Consider the following 17,998-nt stretch of genomic DNA (forward strand, 5'->3'; position numbering starts at 1 on the left):
GAACTAAATAATATACTCATGTTGCTGAGCAAAGTACCAGGCAAATACTAGGTGCCTCATAAATGGCACTTTCAACAAACCAAGAAGATGAATCCCTAAGTGATGGTCTTCCTTTAGGACGTCAGAAACCGCAATAGCCTGGCTTTGGTTTCCAATCTTTCTTCCAAAAGAACTGTCCATTTTCTGACTACCAACTTTGAGTTCCAGGAAAGAGCCAGATCCATCATGCCTTCCTGAAAGCTTATGACTGGGAGTTTTACATAGGGTATTTCCAGGGTTAACTCTGGGCTCAGAAAGGTGTGCAGACAGCCAAGGAAACAGTAAAAAAAAACTAAGAGGCAGCCCATGGAATGGAAGAATATATTTGCAAATGATGCTAAAGATAAAAGACTGGTATCCAAGATCTACAAAGAACTTCTCAAACTCAATACACGAGAAACAAATAAACAAATCATAAAATCGGCAGAAGATATGAACAGACACTTTTCCAATGAAGACATACAAATGGCTAACAGACACATGAAACAATGTTCAAAATCATTAGCCATCAGGGAAATTCAAATCAAAACCACACTAAGATACCACCTTACGCCAGTTAGAATGGCAAAAATAGACAAGGCAAGAAACAACAATTGCTGGAGAAGATGTGGAGAAAGGGGATCCCTCCTACATTGTTGGTGGGAATGCAAGTTGGTACAGCCACTCTGGAAAACAGTGTGGAGGTCCCTGAAAGAGTTAAAAATTTGAGCTACCCTATGACCCAGCCATTGCACTACTGGGTATTTACCCCAAAGATACAGACGTAGTGAAGAGAAGGGCCCTATGCACCCCAATGTTCATAGCAGCATTGTCCACAATAGCCAAATCGTGGAAACAACCGAGATGCCCTTCAACAGATGAATGGATTAAGAAGTTGTGGTCCACATATACAATGGAATATTACTCAGCTATCAGAAAGAACGAGTTCTCAACATTTGCTGCAACATGGACGGCACTGGAGGAGATAATGCTAAGTGAAATAAGTCAAGTAGAGAAAGACAACTATCATATGATTTCTCTCATCTATGGAACATAAGAACTAGGAAGATCGGTAGGGTAAGAAAGGGATAAAGAAAGGGGGTAATCAGAAGGGGGAATGAAGCATGAGAGACTATGGACTCTGAGAAACAAACTGAGGGCTTCAGAGGGGGAGGCGGTGGGGGAATGGGATGGACTGGTGATGGGTAGTGAGGAGGGCACGTGTGCATGGTGCACTGGGTGTTATACACAACTAATGAAGCATCGAGCTTTACATCGGAAACCAGGGATGTACTGTATGGTGACTAACATAATAAAAAAACATTAAAAAAAAAAAAGGTGTGCAGAGGCCCTCTATTCTGGGAGGGGCCCACCCTTTTCCCTTTCATGGGCCTTGTCTTGTTGGAGAGCCAAATAGAAGGCTCTGCCCACTCACATTCAAGTCTATTCATTAATGGGATGCAATTCACATTATGTGCCACTAATTACCCTAGGAAGGCAGTAAAAATTAATAAGGAACTAGAGTTTAATTGTTTGATAATGACAGGGAGTTCCAAAGTGCCCTCTTGAGTAATAAAATTAACATTTAAACTAGTCCAGTCAAAGAACCTTCCCTTAAACATAACTCTTCACCATTAGGATGGCTTATTTATTTTATCTTTGGGAACCTCTAAAATATCACAGATTTAGACTGAACTTCGAGAATCTGCCTAATGTTCCAGGACAGTGACTAGAGTTTTTGCAGTGTTTCCGGTGAACTATGTATGGACCTCACTATACACGTGCACACACAATAAAATCAGATTGTCCTATATTTATTTAACCAAAGGTAGAGAAGCTTCTCAAAAGCCACTGGGAGATGGAGGCTGGAGGAAGCTGCCAAAACACTGCCTAGGATAGGGTCCTACAAAAATCTCAAAACACAAATTGTTCCTGTAACACCATGCTTTAAATTTGAGCTTGTATCACTATTCCAGGGTCTTCCCTGGACTTTTGTTAAAGGGTATATGGTGGTTTTAAAATATGCCTGTAAAAAATGGAATCTAATTTCCTTTCCCTTGAGCTTAGGGAAGATTTAGTGATTCCCTTCTAGCAAATAAAATGTGGCAGAAGTGATGTTGTGTGATTTCTAGAATCAGGTTCTAAAATGGATACCGTCTCCACCTGGCTCTCTGTCTTGAGACACTGGCCCTTGGAATCCAATCACCAGGTTGTAAGGAAGTCCAAGTGCGTGAAACAGCTACGCCTAGGTATCCCAGCCAGCTAGGTCCCCAGCCAACATCCACGGCCAGACTTATAAGTGAATAAGCCTTTAGATGATTCCAGCATGCAGCCTTTGACCTACCTCACCTGAGGCCCCAGACACAAGTCACGCCCCCTATGCTCTGAATTCCTAACCCACAGAAACCAGGGAGGGATATTAAACTACAGTCATTATTTTATGCCACAAAATTCAGGGATAAGCTGTTATGAAGCAATAGATGACTCGAACGAGAAAGTGTACAGGCATTGGGCCTCCTGGTTCTTAAACAAAGCCTTAAGGCCAGCATGGCCTCATGCACAGAGGGTCAGTCTCAGCTGTGCCTGACCACTGCACGCATGCCCGTTACCCTTTTGGGTGACATACGCCAAAAGAAGTTCATTAGCTCTGAACAATTTTAAGGTTGAAGGGTTTTCTTATAATTCACAGAGATAGGACTAAGCACAGTTTATCCACCCGGGATGTTTGCTTTCCCTAAAGAGCTCAGGATTGGCAAGGACAACCCTTGAAAGTGGCCTTTGAGAGAGTCCCATTGTGTTGTGGCTCAATTCACACATGCTTGGGAGAGAGGAAAAGCCAGCAGAGAGGAAATGGCTATGTTGTGGGACAGGCCATGCCCACCTCTCCTCCCTCAGTCCCAACTCCACACCCCATGTCCAGTCTCTCACACCAGCGCTGCTATCCTCCCATCCAGGCCAGCTGTCTTCTCATTCATTCATTTGTTCAATATGTATTATTTACAGCATCAGGGGAGACAGGCATTAAACATCTCATCATACAAATAAAGAACTCCACTTATCCTAAGCATTAGTAGGGGGACGTACGGGGTCCTCTGGGGAGCTAGGGACATTTAAGCTGAGACCTTAAAAATCAGAAAACTAGTGAAGCAGACAGGGGAGGGGTGGGAGCATAGGGAGAGCCTTCCAAACACAAGGCCACACAATAGGAAGAAAATGTGTGTATCTGGGGATCTAAGGAAAGATCAGTCAGGGTGCCAGGAGTGGAGAAAGCAAGAAAGAGAATGCCCCCAGAAGAGTCTGAGGAGGGAGGGAGCAATGGATCATGTGGGGTCATGTAAAAAGATTTTGTCAATATTCTAAGGATAGGCAGCTGTGAAGTGTTTAAAACAGGAAAGTGACACATTTGAATTTCTTCTGTCAAATCACTTCAGTCCCCCTAACCCCATCATTTCCCATCTGCATGTATACCTCTTATAACCCAGACCATATTACATTGTAGCTAGTTGCTTAGGTATCTTTTCTCCCCCATGTGGCTGATGGCCTCTTGAGAGCAGAGACCATGTCCTAACCATAACTATAACTCCATCAGGCTTCCTACTGCCCTTGGTACCAAGTGCAAACTCCTTTTGTGGCCTAAAAGGCCTGGCACTATGTGTCTCTTGCCCACCTCTCCAGGATCACCTTGAATCACCTCCTTTGCTCTCCAGTGATCCACGTGTCCAGCCACACCAGCAGGCATGTCACTTTCCAGGGGGCTTTTCAAGAAGCTCTGGCTAGTATAGCACAACTGTTCAATATTCACAGAGAAACAAATGCTTCCCCATCACAGCACCTATTAGGATTTGTATCATTACTTATATACATGATTGATTTGATATCTGTCTCCCCTCCTCAACCATCCGTTTCATAAAAGCAAAGAACTTGTCAGCCTTGGTCACCATTATATCCTCAGTACCTGGTACTGTGATGCTTGTAGTTTGCATTCCACAAAGAGTTGTTGAATGACAGAATAAATGAGTAAGAATGCATGAATACGTAAATGAATGGATGAATTAATGCGTGATCCCAGTAGCCATCCAGGCCAACTCAACAGCTGATGTTAGAGACCTCTCTCTGATTGCTCTCCAGTACCTTCAATGACATAACCTTGCTGGCCTCACCAACTCTCCACTGGAAGAAATCAACATTAGTGAAGTCTTTATGGAATAAATGGTAAGTAGAAATGGGTAGAGAAGGCCAGGAAGGCATTTCTGGCAAACTCTGAGTAGTTATTATCTTATCCCTTCCACCAAGCAAGAGGAGGAAAGCTGGCAAACACCCATGTTCAGTGAACGAGTCCATGCAAATGTCGATGTGCAATAGGACTTTGGTGGCATTCATAAGCTCCCCAAGTCCAAGGCATTTCAAAATCTTTCATAGGACCTAATGGGGTCAAATAGATCCCTCCAGGTCAGTGCTTCTCAAACTATCTCTGGTAAAGGGCCAGGTTTTGTTTTTATTTCCAAATCATCAGAGATCAAGAACTTACAAAATATAGAAATTATTCACTTAGATGGCAGCAATGTCAAATTGCTATAAAGTTTTTAAGTGCTTACTTCCCATTTCTGTAATCATTTCATCATGAGTAACAAATATTTTGTAGGCCTATAGCCAGCTGCCATCCACACTTTGAGTAGCACTAATTCAGGTCAGTATTTACACTCCCACCACCTCACTCCTAACCATGGCAGACATTGCTAATCAATCATTACACCTTTCCCCATCAAAGCCATGTTTGGCCTTAAAATCTTTCTCACTCTAGTGTTCAAGACAGTCATCACCATATAAATAATCAGGGATCCCACAGGAAGTTAAACTTATTTACCAACCCTGTTCTACATGGTCCACAGATTGGTCATTTGTCATATTCATGCCCAGGATAGGAAATATCTATATTTTTGTGTCCAGCCTAAAGAAAAGTTCACGGAGAATGGCCATTTCATCAAAGAGAGTCTGTCCTGGACTCATTCAGTCTATTAACAACCTTTCTGCCACTTGAGAAGCCCTGAATTCAATAGGTACTAAGAGAAGATGTAGCAATCTATACCACATACAGAAACTTCTGGTGTGTTCTCAGATTTAAACTGCATGGATCACATTTGGGAGCAAAATCACTGGCCCTTCATTGCTTTGACTTTTTCTTCCCTCAAATTCTCCATTCCTATGACTCACCTGCTTTTATTTCAAGTTGTCACAGAGGCTCATTCACAGTGGTTGTTTGCATTTCTCTGTCCTCTTTGTCAAAACAGTGAGGGTTTTCGATCCTCCCACATTCAATCTTTTCCCAAGCAAGATTAAAGCCCCTTAGCCCTTCTCTGGTAATAATCAAGCTGTAACCCAACCTCCAGTCATTGTCTCTGAGGGGCCACAGAAAAATACACAAGGGGGAGAGAATTAATCTGTTGTCTCTGGGCTACAAATCTGAAGCTCACTCTGAAGAAAGACAAGTTTCACTTCAAACCTTTTCTCTCAGCCTCACCTGTCAAGTTCCCTTTGAAATGTTTTTCAACTTCTTCATGGTCCTTACAAACCACAGACTCACAGATTATTAGAGCTGGACTATGTCGTACGGACCATCTGGCTAATCTGGAGCCCTCTTTGTACTGGAGGAGAAACAATGAGGCTTGTCTGAGGAGTCAGAAGGCAGAGGCCCCTCACTGACTAGCTGGATGACCTCAGAAGAGCTGATTCACCTCTCAGAGACCATTTCCAAGGGAAACACATAAGATCCCTAAAATGGATTGTGACCCACCCATGGGGCTAGTTGAGAACTAAATGAGACAATGTGAACAAAAGTATTTTGACAGTGAGAGCCCTACATGAATGTGGGGATCTTAACTGTCCTTCTGATAGCACCACAATGAACAGGAGGCCAGCGCCAGAGTAGAAATCGTAGAGTAGAAAGAAGGGAATGGATGACCCAACATACCCTTTGACAAAGATCACTCAGGAGCTTGAATGAATTTAAGGAAAAGAATTGGGGGAGGGGGTGTCCCATTTGCAGTCCAACTAAGAGATGTCATACGGTGGTCATAAAAGGAAAAAGTGGACAGATTCAATAATATTCATTAGGCAAAATCATCCAGGCTGGTGATGGATTAGACATGCAAAGGGAGGAGGGGGCATGTTCAGGGTGACTTTTTTGGCTTACTTAACTGGATGAGGTTAGGTAGGTGGGACAGAGATGAGAGATGGCAGGCTTGCTTTCATATGTGTTGAGTTTGAGGCATCTTTGAGACATCCAAGTGGAAATGTCAAATAGGCCATTGGAGCTGAGTGGATATGTGTGGCTCAGATATAAATGCAAAGTATATCCACACAGGTGGGAATTGGAGTCATTGGCTAGGATAAGATCACTTAGAGAGAGAATACAAGGTTAAGAAAAGAAGTGGGCCTAGGACCAAGTCTTGAGGAAACATCACATTTAATGGCAGAGCAGGATGAACCTCTAGGGAAACCATGGAGAAACCAGAGATATAAGGAAAAGCAGAATAGCATTTTTAACCAAGGGAAGAACACAATTCAAGAAGAAAGAAATGTCCAGTAGCAACAAGTACTGATAAGGGTTCATTTAAGATAAAGGCTAAAAAATATTCATTAGATGAGCAATAGAGGCCATCAGTGCCCTTTGCCCTTTTGTGATAGAGATCAGACTCCAGGTCCTTTCCAAACACAGCGTCTTTCCTGTTCCTTGCCCCCATTGCCATCTAAGGTTATGAATGGACCTCAAATCTCTGGGAAAACCAATCTTCCTTGGGGTCCTGAACACTATGGCTATTTCGACACAACAGTTTGGGGCTTCAGCTAAGCCTATAACTTTCGGGCAGCTCTACTCCACCCTACAATAAATCCCATCTATTGAGATTGGTTTTCTACAGATCACAGATGGCAAATATGCAGCATGCCTATTCACACCCACCAAATCTGGCTCTGCATCAGACATCACTAATCGATCACAAGTCCTCACCTAAAAATGTGTGCCTCTGAAAGTCACTATCTCTACACCTCACATTGCAGTGTAGCTGTACAGTACAGAATCCAGAATCCCTGACTTCATTGTTCCCCATTTCCCATCCTCCTCTGAGGCAGGCAAGACACAGAGGAGACAGAGATGAGACACATTCCACACCCAGCGTCCCTTTGTCCCTGGTTCTATATCCCTGGCTGACTGGCTGTATACAGCCTGTGGCCAGACCATTACATCTATTCCCAATATTGATGTGATTTGCAGTGATTTGCTTTGGAAATCAAAGCTGGGGGTTCTGGACTTTATCTGAAAAGCAGGCCCTGCTGTGCTGGAAACGGGGAATGACTGGGCTTACAGCAGAGTTGTGTCTGTTTGGCATGTCCTGTCAGACACGAGCACCCATTGTGTCCTGCCCGACATGGACAATGTGCATGCCACCTACCAGCCTGATTTGGGAGCATAATAAGCTCAACAAAGGAGCAGATGATCACGGAGGCTTATCTGCAGTCTGCACAGTTTATATTTAGCCATCTTGTGACTGGGTTGTAGGTCCTGTGTGGCAGTCACCCTTGGGAAATTCAATCCTAGGGCATGCAGAGCTGGGACAGATTGAGGAGAAGGTAAGGAGGGGCTTCAAATACCACTTGAGGGCATAGGAAAGAGCGTCAGACCAATAATCAATCAGCTGGTGACAGTAGAGACTTACCTGTTAGCAGCATGGAAGAGAATGTAAAAATGGGTAAGGGAACATTTTTAATAGTCTGTAAATTGCCCGGCACACAGGCATCAAAGTCTCTTCCTCTTCCCTTTGAGTCTACCTAGTCTGCCATGGGCTAGAAGCTATTTCCCTGTTCTGTAAAACGAATGAGCCAGAGAGGATAAGCCCTAAGACGCGGTGATTCCACCTATGATGAGGTAAAGAGAGCCAACCTACGGGGTGTGCAATGGGTGGAGTGAGTGAGGAGCTGTGGGCTTGTTAAAATCTTGGGGCAGTCTTAATAGAACATTCTGCAATTGTTAGAAATGGTGGTGCTGATGCCACCCAACAAAAAATGGACTTCCATTAAAATGTATGCCGAGGGATTAAGGAGTACACGTGCACACACACACACACACACATACACACACACACAAATGTATCTCAAAATTAATCTTTAGAGAAAAAAAGACAGTGCTAAGCTATATTAATTGAAATTGAAAGTATTGATAATATCTTGTTAAGTGGGGATGGCGGCAGCCTCATGAAGGGGCGTTTATTGCCAATAAGGCAGCAGAAGGATGGGAGACAGTGATCACCGGGAGGGCGCTTCCCAAAGAAGGAGATTCCAAGCAGAGCCTCACCTCACCCCTGCTGACCCCGCCCACTCTGTATTTTGGGACTATGGTGTCTGAGAATGTGAATCCCAGAAACTGATGCTACCAGAGAAAGGAGGGTTTTATATAGGGCTTTGTTGTCACATGTTTCGATTTGCTTTGGTTTTTTATCTCCGTGATGTTTGATAGGATGAGTCCATGGAAAGAGAGCCCAATCCACCATCCTCCCCCAGGCCGAGGCAGCAGGGGGAGTGTAGACAGGAACACAGGTCCTTAGGGGCCCAGTCTGGAAGGGCCCTTCTTAGAACAAGACCGTGGCTTTAGCCAGAAGCTCCATCTCTTTGTGAGACCGCAGCCTCCTTGAGACGGTCTTGTTTGGGCACAAATCTTACCATTCTACAATGACAAGGCAGAAAGGTCCTTACGTATCACTCATCACTCCCAGAGCAGTCTTGTTTCCATGCTGTTCTCAAGCTGGCAGTCTCCTGAGCTAGTCCAATAAGGCTCTGGATTCCAGGATAATGGAGGGTTTAATGTGAGTTTCAGGGAGAGACCTGCTTCTCACAGAAATTCATCCAGTCCCCATTGCAGACCCAATGCCTCCGCCCTATCAAAGGCAAAGCGGATTCTGACTGTCTTGGTGTGATTTGAAAGGGCCAAGACTATCTCTCTCTCCACTTGCCAAAACCCCACCCATAGCTCTTCATTTCTTTATGTTAAAGTATATTCATCTGCTAAAATGAAAGGAATTGTGGGTCAGAAAACAAAACTCCCTCATAGGAAAGAGCCTCCCAGTCTTATCTTCACCATTTGGAATCAAAAGGAAATTTTCACATCAGACCATCCTTTAATGAAGGAGCAATGTAGGTGCAGCAGGCTTATGTCTCTTAAGCAAGGTCACGCAGCACACTGGGAACTAGGAGTGGGGCCTTCTGGCTCCTCTGCACGTGTCAAAGGACTCCCAAAGATGAACGTTTAATCCAAGACCCCCCATTCCTTTGTTTTACAGACAATAGGAACCTCCCTCACCAAAACCCTCCTTAAAAATTTATTTTCTGGCACTAGCACCCTTAGCGAGTGGAATTATCTCTGTAAGTACGCTTGGTGTGTCTGAATAGAGACACGCGGAGCTGGAGCTTGAGAGCTTGGCGGTCCCGCACCAGCGCAAACCCTGTCCAACTGCTACCTGCGGGCTTCAGCGGCCGGCTTCTCGGGCCCTAGTCGTTTGCCTTGGCGCTCCTGCCCCCTAGTGACAGCAAACTTTACTGCAGTCACATTCTCAAGACAAACCTAGAAAGGAAGGGAATCTGGTTGAAAAGAGATAGAGGCAACCTGCATCCTTCTCTAATAAAGGCAGGCCTGGTTATGGGGACATTTTTTAACCTCACACACAAAAACGCCACAAACTAGACATTAGCCTGCAGCAGATTTGAACCTGCGGAGAAGCGAGGCCAGAACACCAAGGATCCTGAGTTGAAAACAGATTATGTAACTGACTCAGGGACTCGTGAGACTACCAGGGCTCTGAGAATCCCATGGAGGCAGGAACAGAGGACCTAAAATAGCAAAAGAGAGGGACATCGGCATATGGTGCCCCCCGCCCTGCAGCAATCACTGGCATGAATGAATTCAGAGTCCTGCCCCCAGCTCCTCCCAAACCTTGCCGAGTGGTCAAAGCACAATCCCCACTCTTTGCTTAGCTGACCCCTGCTCCTTCTGCTCATCTCAGTTCAGGGTTTCCCTCCCCTCTGCGGTGGAGATGTGCCCTCCACATAAGTTCTCATGGAAGCAGGTACTTTCCTTTCATGGTCCCTGACTCTATGTCTCTCTGGTTATTTCCGTGCCCACGCTTTAGTGTCAGCTCCCTGAGGACAGGCACTGAGGCTACTTTGTTGACTGCTNAACCTATGTCCTTAAAACAGCACTTAGTACATAGGAGGCCTTCGATTAATACTTTTCAATGGAATTAATAAAATTACAAGTGTTGGTTGAATGACTGAGTTACATCTGTTTACAGGATTAAAAAAAAACAGATCTCATCTCAATGGAGAAAGGAGAACCACATTTCAGGTCTTTGGGGCTGTGCCACAAAGACTGTGTGATTAGTACCCTTCTGGCCATGTCTCAGGACCCTCCTAGTCCATAAAAGACACAAAGACTTTCTGAAGATGAAGACCCTTGAATATCACCCCAAATGCTTATCATTGCCCTTGAGGCAGGTAGCTAGGCAGGTGTTTTTTAACGATCGGCCTCCATAGCCTCAGCTTTTGTCCCTGCTGTAGTAGGAAAACCTGCCTGAGAACTAAGGACAAGCAGGTTAAGAGGCTGTGAGTTCATCAGGAGACCTGACCTTCAGAGCCGCCTCTCCGTGTGACCTTGGATGGTGCCTCCCTGCACTGGCTCTCCACTGTCCCATTTGTAAAATAAGGCTCTTGGGGTATGTAACATCAAAGTCACTGGTTTTTCAGGTGTCAGAAAACCCAACGTAAACTGCCTTAAGGGGAGTAGAAAGGGGATATAAACTGCTCATGAAACTGAACAGCAATGGATTCAGGGTTGACTCAATCCGGGATATTGAGCAACATCATCTACGCCTGGTTTCTCTTCTCCATCCTTCAGCTCTGCTTCCCTTTGTGTTGCTCCCCTTTGGGCAGGTTCCCTATATATGGAGGTCTCCAGCAGCTCCAGGCTTTCAGCCCCTTGGCAGAAAAATAGAGGGACTTTCTCTCACCAGTATCAGGCAAAAGTCCCAGGACTGTCCCCATGGGTGCCTTTGGGCCACAGGCTCTTCGCTGCCGTCAGGTGAAATTCTGGGCCCCACTTGAATCACATGATTGATACAACCAGAGGCCCATTCCCAGAGGTGATCGGGAAAAGCACTCTCAGAATGTGGGGTACAGTTGCTAGACAGGCAAAAACAGAAATGGCGCTACAGAGGAAGTGATCTTGAAAGACGTTTCCAGCTTTGAGCGCCCTGACGTGACTCTGATGCGATGCCAGGAAAGTGGAAGGGAGACTAAAGCCACAGACATGCTCTAGAGTTAGCCCAACTCCAGACCCTTTCAAAAAGCCTGAATGCCAAATAAGTCCCTCACGCCCTCTGAAGGGAGAGAAGGGGTGACGTTAGCAGCCCCTCGAAAGCAAGTCGTGACATTGACCCCCTAAAAGCCAAGGGGCATAAAATGAATGCCATTTTGATAACGCCACTAAAATGGAACATTTCTATTTCCTAAAAAGATGGACACTGTCAGTGAGATTCACCAAAAAAAAAAAAAAAATCTTATTAAACTTTCCCTTTCACTGCTTCTTTGTATCTCTGGTTGAAATGGAGCAGGATGCAGGTTGCCATGGTGATGGCTGAATTTTAAATAACAGGGCTCAGGAGCTCGGGCTGCTGGCTGTACCCGCCCCAGGCAGGAAACTGTTGGGAGAAGGAAAGAAGCAAAGTGAGCAAAGGAAGAAAGCTGCCGGGCTCATCCCAGGACACTAACTTTCCCAGCCTGTTCTCCTCGCACTGGGAATAAGGCCCCAAAATCGCAGACTCTCACTGCTTCATAGAATAAGAGAATGTGGGGTCCAAATGCATAAGGACAGGACCTTCAAAGGCACTTTGTCCAGCCCCTTCCTGATTCACTCTTGTGACAAATGGATTTCTCCTACACTTATACCCCTTCCTGTGAGCCATGGGCCCAGCCCACCCAAGTTTTAGAAGAGCCACTGGAAACCTGACCCTAAGAGAAACGTTCAAGCTCTAGAGACCCTGAGAGCAAGAGCTTATAGGATTTTTAAGTGAAAGAGGAATTTGAGGGCCAGAGCCTAGCAGCTGTCGATTCAAACAGCCCTGGCCACAAATTCCAGTTCTGCTCTTCTGTCTAGAACCATCTAAGAATGAAATGGAGAAATTCAGGAAGTGTGAGTTCCCCGTGACTGGACACACTCAGGCCAGCATAGGCCAGCGAGGAGCTGGCTGGCGGGAATGTTTTTAAATAGCACCAGGTGTCAGAGAGGTAGGGTCCTTCTGATGGAAGCTCGGAGAAGGGGCACAACAAGGCCTTCCCCCAGAAGCCTTCTAAAGTCCAGGCCAGGCAAAGGGGAAACCAGAGAGTAAAGCTGGAGAGAACCAGCAACCAGGAAGCATAGAACTCTGCCCTGCTGCCTACAGGCCATGGGAACTGGCCCTGACAGGGAAGGGCTCATGTCAGGGGCCTCTCTCTGCTTGCCCCATGCACCCCAGAAAGAACTAGCACTCTCAGCTGGCCCATCCCTTATCTCCCAAACGAAATGGCTATTCTGTATATGTCACAGTCAAGGCCATTCTGTGTATGTCAGAGAATGGCTTCTAGAAGTTAAATAATAAGAGTAATAATAATTTTGTGTTTCTCTAACACAAAAACTGTTTCATGAAGCTGGGAAATGGCAAGATTATTATTTTTTAATGTTTTTTTATTATATTATGTTAGTCACCATACAGTACATCCCTGGTTTTTGATGTGAAGTTCGATGTTTCATTAGTTGCGTGTAACACCCAGTGCACCATGCAATACGTGCCCTCCTTACTACCCATCACCAGCCTATCCCATTCCCCCACCCCCCTCCCCTCTGAAGCCCTCAGTTTGTTTCTCAGAGTCCATAGTCTCTCATGCTTCATTCCCCCTTCTGATTACCCCCCGCTTCATCTATGGAACATAAGAACTAGGAAGATCGGTAGTGAAAGAAAGCTTATTATTATTCTCCCCAGAAGAATGGGGAAGAGCCGAGGAGATGGGGCCCCTGGGCCTGTGACCTACACCACCATGACCTGCATCTCTACACCTGTCCTGTGCCCCAGGCCTGATAATACAACTGCTTGGGGGCTAGGATTCCCCCATCAGGATTCCCTAGGCAGCTTGGAATGAGCACCTTAAGAAAGAGAATGAAAGCCAAACTCAGAGTAAAGGGAAGTGGCCCAGCATTCATACCACCAGGTCACACTCCTGTGCCTTCCTGAATAGCAGTGAGAACTCAAAGGCCCCCAGTCCCAAGCTGGCAGAAGGCAGCCACCCAGCACTGGCCTTGGTCTATCACTGGGGCTGCCCAAGACCTTCTGGCCTCTCTTTCCAAGGGCAAGCTTAGATCCCAAACCACCACTTCCTGCGCTCTTAAATTCTGCCTTGCCTGCCCTGCATATGCGTGTACACACACACACACACACACACACACACACGCGTGCCTGGAACAGGAGGCAGGAGCAGCATGCGGCCTTAGAAATAGCACCCAGAAATCTATATACACTAGGCTTGTACAGGCATGAAATAGCTCCAGAGGGATGCCCAGAACCCACCAGTGGAAAAGGACCAGAAGACCGGAGGTTAGCGCCATGGGAAGGATGGGGATGTATTTTCCACTCTGCACCTTTATGAAGAATGTTTCTCACATGTATATATGCCTTTTCAAAAAATAAGTTCTGTTCCTCCTTCTAGATCATACATACAAATTTGTCTTTGTCCTGGCCACTTGGAGTCAGGACAACCAAGTGTCATTTCTATTTTGACACTAATACTGAAGCAGCATGATGCCAGCCCGGGTCTTACCCACCCTTTGCCTCAGTTGCTGGGGCTGTAAAATGGGGTTGAAGAAACCTACTCTACTCTTCTCAGAGACACTTCAGGAGTACAGTGAGACATAACAATAAGAGCAATGATAACAGTTAAATATGTTGAGTGCTCCTCATGGACTGGGCACAGTGCTCTTCTCTCCACCCTAAAACAAGCCTATAACATTTAGTATCAATTTCATTTGAAAAAGACAAGAAAAAAAGGCAGAGGGAGGTAACTTGTTCAAAGGCATGCCAAGTACATATCCAGCGTTCTGACTCCAGAACCAACGCTCTTGCCCACTAAACACAATCTGTCCATTGGTAGTCATTATCCTAGATGCAGCCTCCTGTCCCAAGAGGTTCGGGTGAGTGATCAGATAGCCTCCACCTGTTTTCCTCAATATTGGAGTCTCTGCCTTTGCACACAGTTTAATGAGGGGCAAGAACATAGAGATAAGGATATAAGCAAATCCCAAAGTGGGATCCCGGTTCTAGATGCTAGGATCTGTTTCATGGCAGAGACCAGGACTGTGCCTCTAATGGCAAGAAGCCGCACCTGAGGCTCCCAGATGCTCAGCTGACTTGTTCCTGTCCCACCCCCTGTCACCATGGCAATGAGAGACTTAGGATGCCGGGCCTCAATGGGTGTTCCTGATTTACAGAGCCTTCCTAATTCACACTTCCCCTTTCAATCTCCTCTTCTCTCTCCTGTGAACTTTGCAACGCTCTGCAGTATCATACCAACCAAAGGTCGTGCAGCCCCTCCTTGAACTCCACAGGGGAGCAGCTCACTCTCCACCCAGACCAAACCAATCTCCACCCAGGCTTACCTGCTTGCAAAGTCTCCTTTCTGTTGCCCTGAAATCTGCCTTCCCATTTTGTCTAGCTCTCTGCCTCTTCTTCCACAGTTTCTGCAGCTGCCACTCCTTTATCTCCTCTCCCCTTCCAGATTGTCTGCACCTCATAGCTTCTGCTTCCTCATTCTTGCTTCTGTTTTCTTCTGTTCCTTATGCCCCCTCTTGGCCTCTATCACTGCCTCTCTCCATGAACGTTTGAGCTTCTGGGGCTGTCACCAGCTGCTGAATTACACACCACCACCCCCCTCCCCCAAGTTCAGATTCCCAAAAGAGAGAATAAGATTGGGCGAGCTTGCTCTGATTTGGATAAAGCTCTTCAAAGCAGCCTGGAGATCGGCAGCCCTTGGGTCTATATCCAATCTGTTGTGGTCGGTAAAAGGTTGGGCCATATGACAGAAGTGTAGGCTGCCCCCTAGAAGATCATAGGAGTAGCCTGCCGTCTATGCATGCCAACTGCATTCAAAAAAATACTGGCCGCTTTACAAACTGTGTTGAGATGGACTCAGAGGTTACATCTGAACTCCAGGGACTAGGAGTAGTGAGTTTTATTTGCCATGGGCATGCAAAAAAAAAAAAAAAAAAAGCCTCAACCTACATGCCCATTACTTGTCATGTTCATGTTAGACCATGTGATCTGGTGAGGATGGAGCAAGTGGAGGCATCACCTTCCTCATTGTGAATTTGCTGCTTCTCTTTATAAGGGCTAAGATTACACTTGCTTGTTTAGATGGATGGATCACATCCTGACTTCACATTGAACTTCAGCCACATAAAACCCCTAAGCCTTTTTCATACCTCCTATTAAATCACATTTCTCCCATTCCATATCATACCAAAAAAAGAAAGAAACCAGTTGAATTTTACATTTTTCCTTAATAAAGCTCACCTTGTTTAATTTAGCCTTGTTGAATTCACTCCAGCCTACTGAGATCTTACTGTATGAATGATGTCTTTTTCCAGCCTGTTTGATAAATGCTTACACTCTGTCTGCAAGCCTCCGCCCATGAAATGGAGGTTAAATGTGTACGCTATCTTCCTCACAGGACTGACACAATGGAGAGTTTCGATTATTTGCTTCCATGGACCTACTTTTAACCGTTGGGGGACAACTGTGCAATAATTTCAGAAAATTATTTTAGACTCTCAAGTGCATGTGGGATTTGTCCGTTGTGTCCATGGTGAGACTAACCAGAAATAGTTAAACTATCTCATGGAGGAGGTTCCTTTCTTAGAATAATAGCTGTTGTTCGTTGAACAATCACTCTGGGTGATAGATGCTTTCATATATTATTTCTAACCCTAACAACAATTTCAAGAGGTAGGTTTTTTTTTTTATGTTTTTTTATTATATTATGTTAGTCACCATACACAAGAGGTAGGTTTTATTATCCCCCCCCTTTTCTTAGGGATTAGACAACTGAGGCATAAAGTGTTTACTCACTTTCTGAGATCACACAGTTGGTGTGTCGTGGGGCTGAATCCCAGCCCCAGTCTGCCTGACCCCAATCCTATGCCCGTTCCGCTGGGCCACACGGCTTCTTTGTGTGTGCCTCTCTGGGTGACGGCAAAACTTGCTGTTGATGACTGATAGCAGAGATTGGGGGTTCATGAATTCAATTACCCATGGGTCACACTGTTGAAAAGCACACCTGTAATTAGGTCTGTAAAGTATGATATATGCATACTTGCAATATTATGCAGTTATTAAAAAGGAGGTATATCTACATATATTCCTACAAAGGACACCCAAGATGTTAAGTATGACTATTCTGATCCCATTTTTTTAACATTACATTAATGTGTGTAGGTAGGAGGTGAGGAATTAGAGGAGACTTCCAGTTTCTGTTCTTAATATTTCCATTTTAATTGCATTTTTCATTTGTATATTATTTTTGGAATAAAGAAAATTTAGGAAAATAATGTGACAAAATCATCAGTTCCTGGGGCACCAGGGTGGCTCAGCCAGGTGAGCACCCAACTCTTGATTTCGGCTCAGGTCATGATCTCAGGGTCGTGGGATCGAGCCCCGCATTGGGCTCCACACTCAGCACAGAGTCTGCTTGAGATCCTTTCCCTCTGCCCCTCCCCTCACCTGCGCTCTCTCTCTCTCTGTCTCCCTCAAATAAATAAAATAAAATCTTTTTCAAAAAGTCATCAGTTCCTCTTCGCCTTCAACTCCTGAATGTCATGCGTCAGTCTGATGCATAGAGATCTGAGCCTCCTGCATCTGAGGCAATAATACAAGAAACACACTGTCTCACATACACAGACATAAGGTAGGAGAGCACCAGGGTTACTTATGCTGAAAGGAATACTCATAAAATCCGCTACTAAAAAATTCAAAGCCATGGTCCAGTTGATTTCAGAAACTGAGAATTCTAAAAGCAAGCAAGCAAATAATTTTTAGTGGTGGTAATTTATGGCTCAGTTTAGCAGGATATACAGTTTTTGACAAGAAGGATTAAGCTGAATAGATTTTAGAGGAGAAATTTAAAAACAGACCTGTCTTAGATGTTTTAAAATAAAGCTTTCTACAGGTAGGGTTCAATGTGTTCTGCCAATCCTTGGAAGAGCTGGAAGAAGGTACCACCCCCCTCCATGGTTCAGCCTTTTGTCCATTTGGCAAGTCATCAAGATTAAAGTCTCAAGCCACATGTTACAAACTTGAGGAATCTCTGATATGGAATCAGTTTTTCTGGTAGAGGTGGTTGCTGACCATGGCTACCAGGGAAAGGGAATGAGGAAGAGGAGCTGTTTCCCTAACCCCATGAAAGCTGGACCTTGAATTCAGTTATCTTAACTTCTCCCCCTACTCCCCACCATCACTATCTGTCCTCTAAAATGCCCTTGGCTTTGGCTTGCCCCTTGTGCTACATGCCTTCATTTGCTCCTCCCAAGCCACTCTTGTCTCTTTCCCATCCTGCTTTGTGCCCCCAGAGGTTGACCTGCAGGAGTGTATCAATGGGCTCCTGGCCCTCTGACTTCCAGTTGGGTCTGGCACTGGCAGGAGATCAACAGGAAGAAGTAGAGAGCACTTGGTGAGATTGGGATGTTTATTCTCCAAGTTTCCTCCCTTTTGGGTCCCCAAGTGCTGGCTTCATTTGGAGTTCTCAGTGACTAGTCCTATTTCCCCAATCCCAGTAACCCACCCCCTCATCTGCCATGGCAGTGGTAATGAAGCCCTGCTATTACTAATCTGAGGTTCTGAGCTATGCCTTGTGGTTTCCC

At 45.3% G+C, this 17,998-nt stretch overlaps 1 long non-coding RNA gene across 3 annotated transcripts in view; it reads right to left on the minus strand.

The window, feature by feature from the left end:
• The window catches only part of LOC103664520, a 112,674-nt gene extending 97,338 nt beyond the window's left edge, over positions 1–15,336 (minus strand). For all 3 annotated transcript variants that reach the window (XR_569053.2, XR_005834833.1, XR_005834832.1), the window contains exon 1: positions 14,744–15,336. This is a non-coding gene — a long non-coding RNA (uncharacterized LOC103664520). The remainder of the gene's footprint in view (positions 1–14,743) is intronic.
• Positions 15,337–17,998: the final 2,662 nt, after the last annotated feature.

The sequence above is a fragment of the Ursus maritimus genome, unplaced genomic scaffold (genome assembly GCF_017311325.1).
Source record: "Ursus maritimus isolate PB19 unplaced genomic scaffold, ASM1731132v1 scaffold_15, whole genome shotgun sequence".
NCBI lineage: Eukaryota > Metazoa > Chordata > Mammalia > Carnivora > Ursidae > Ursus > Ursus maritimus.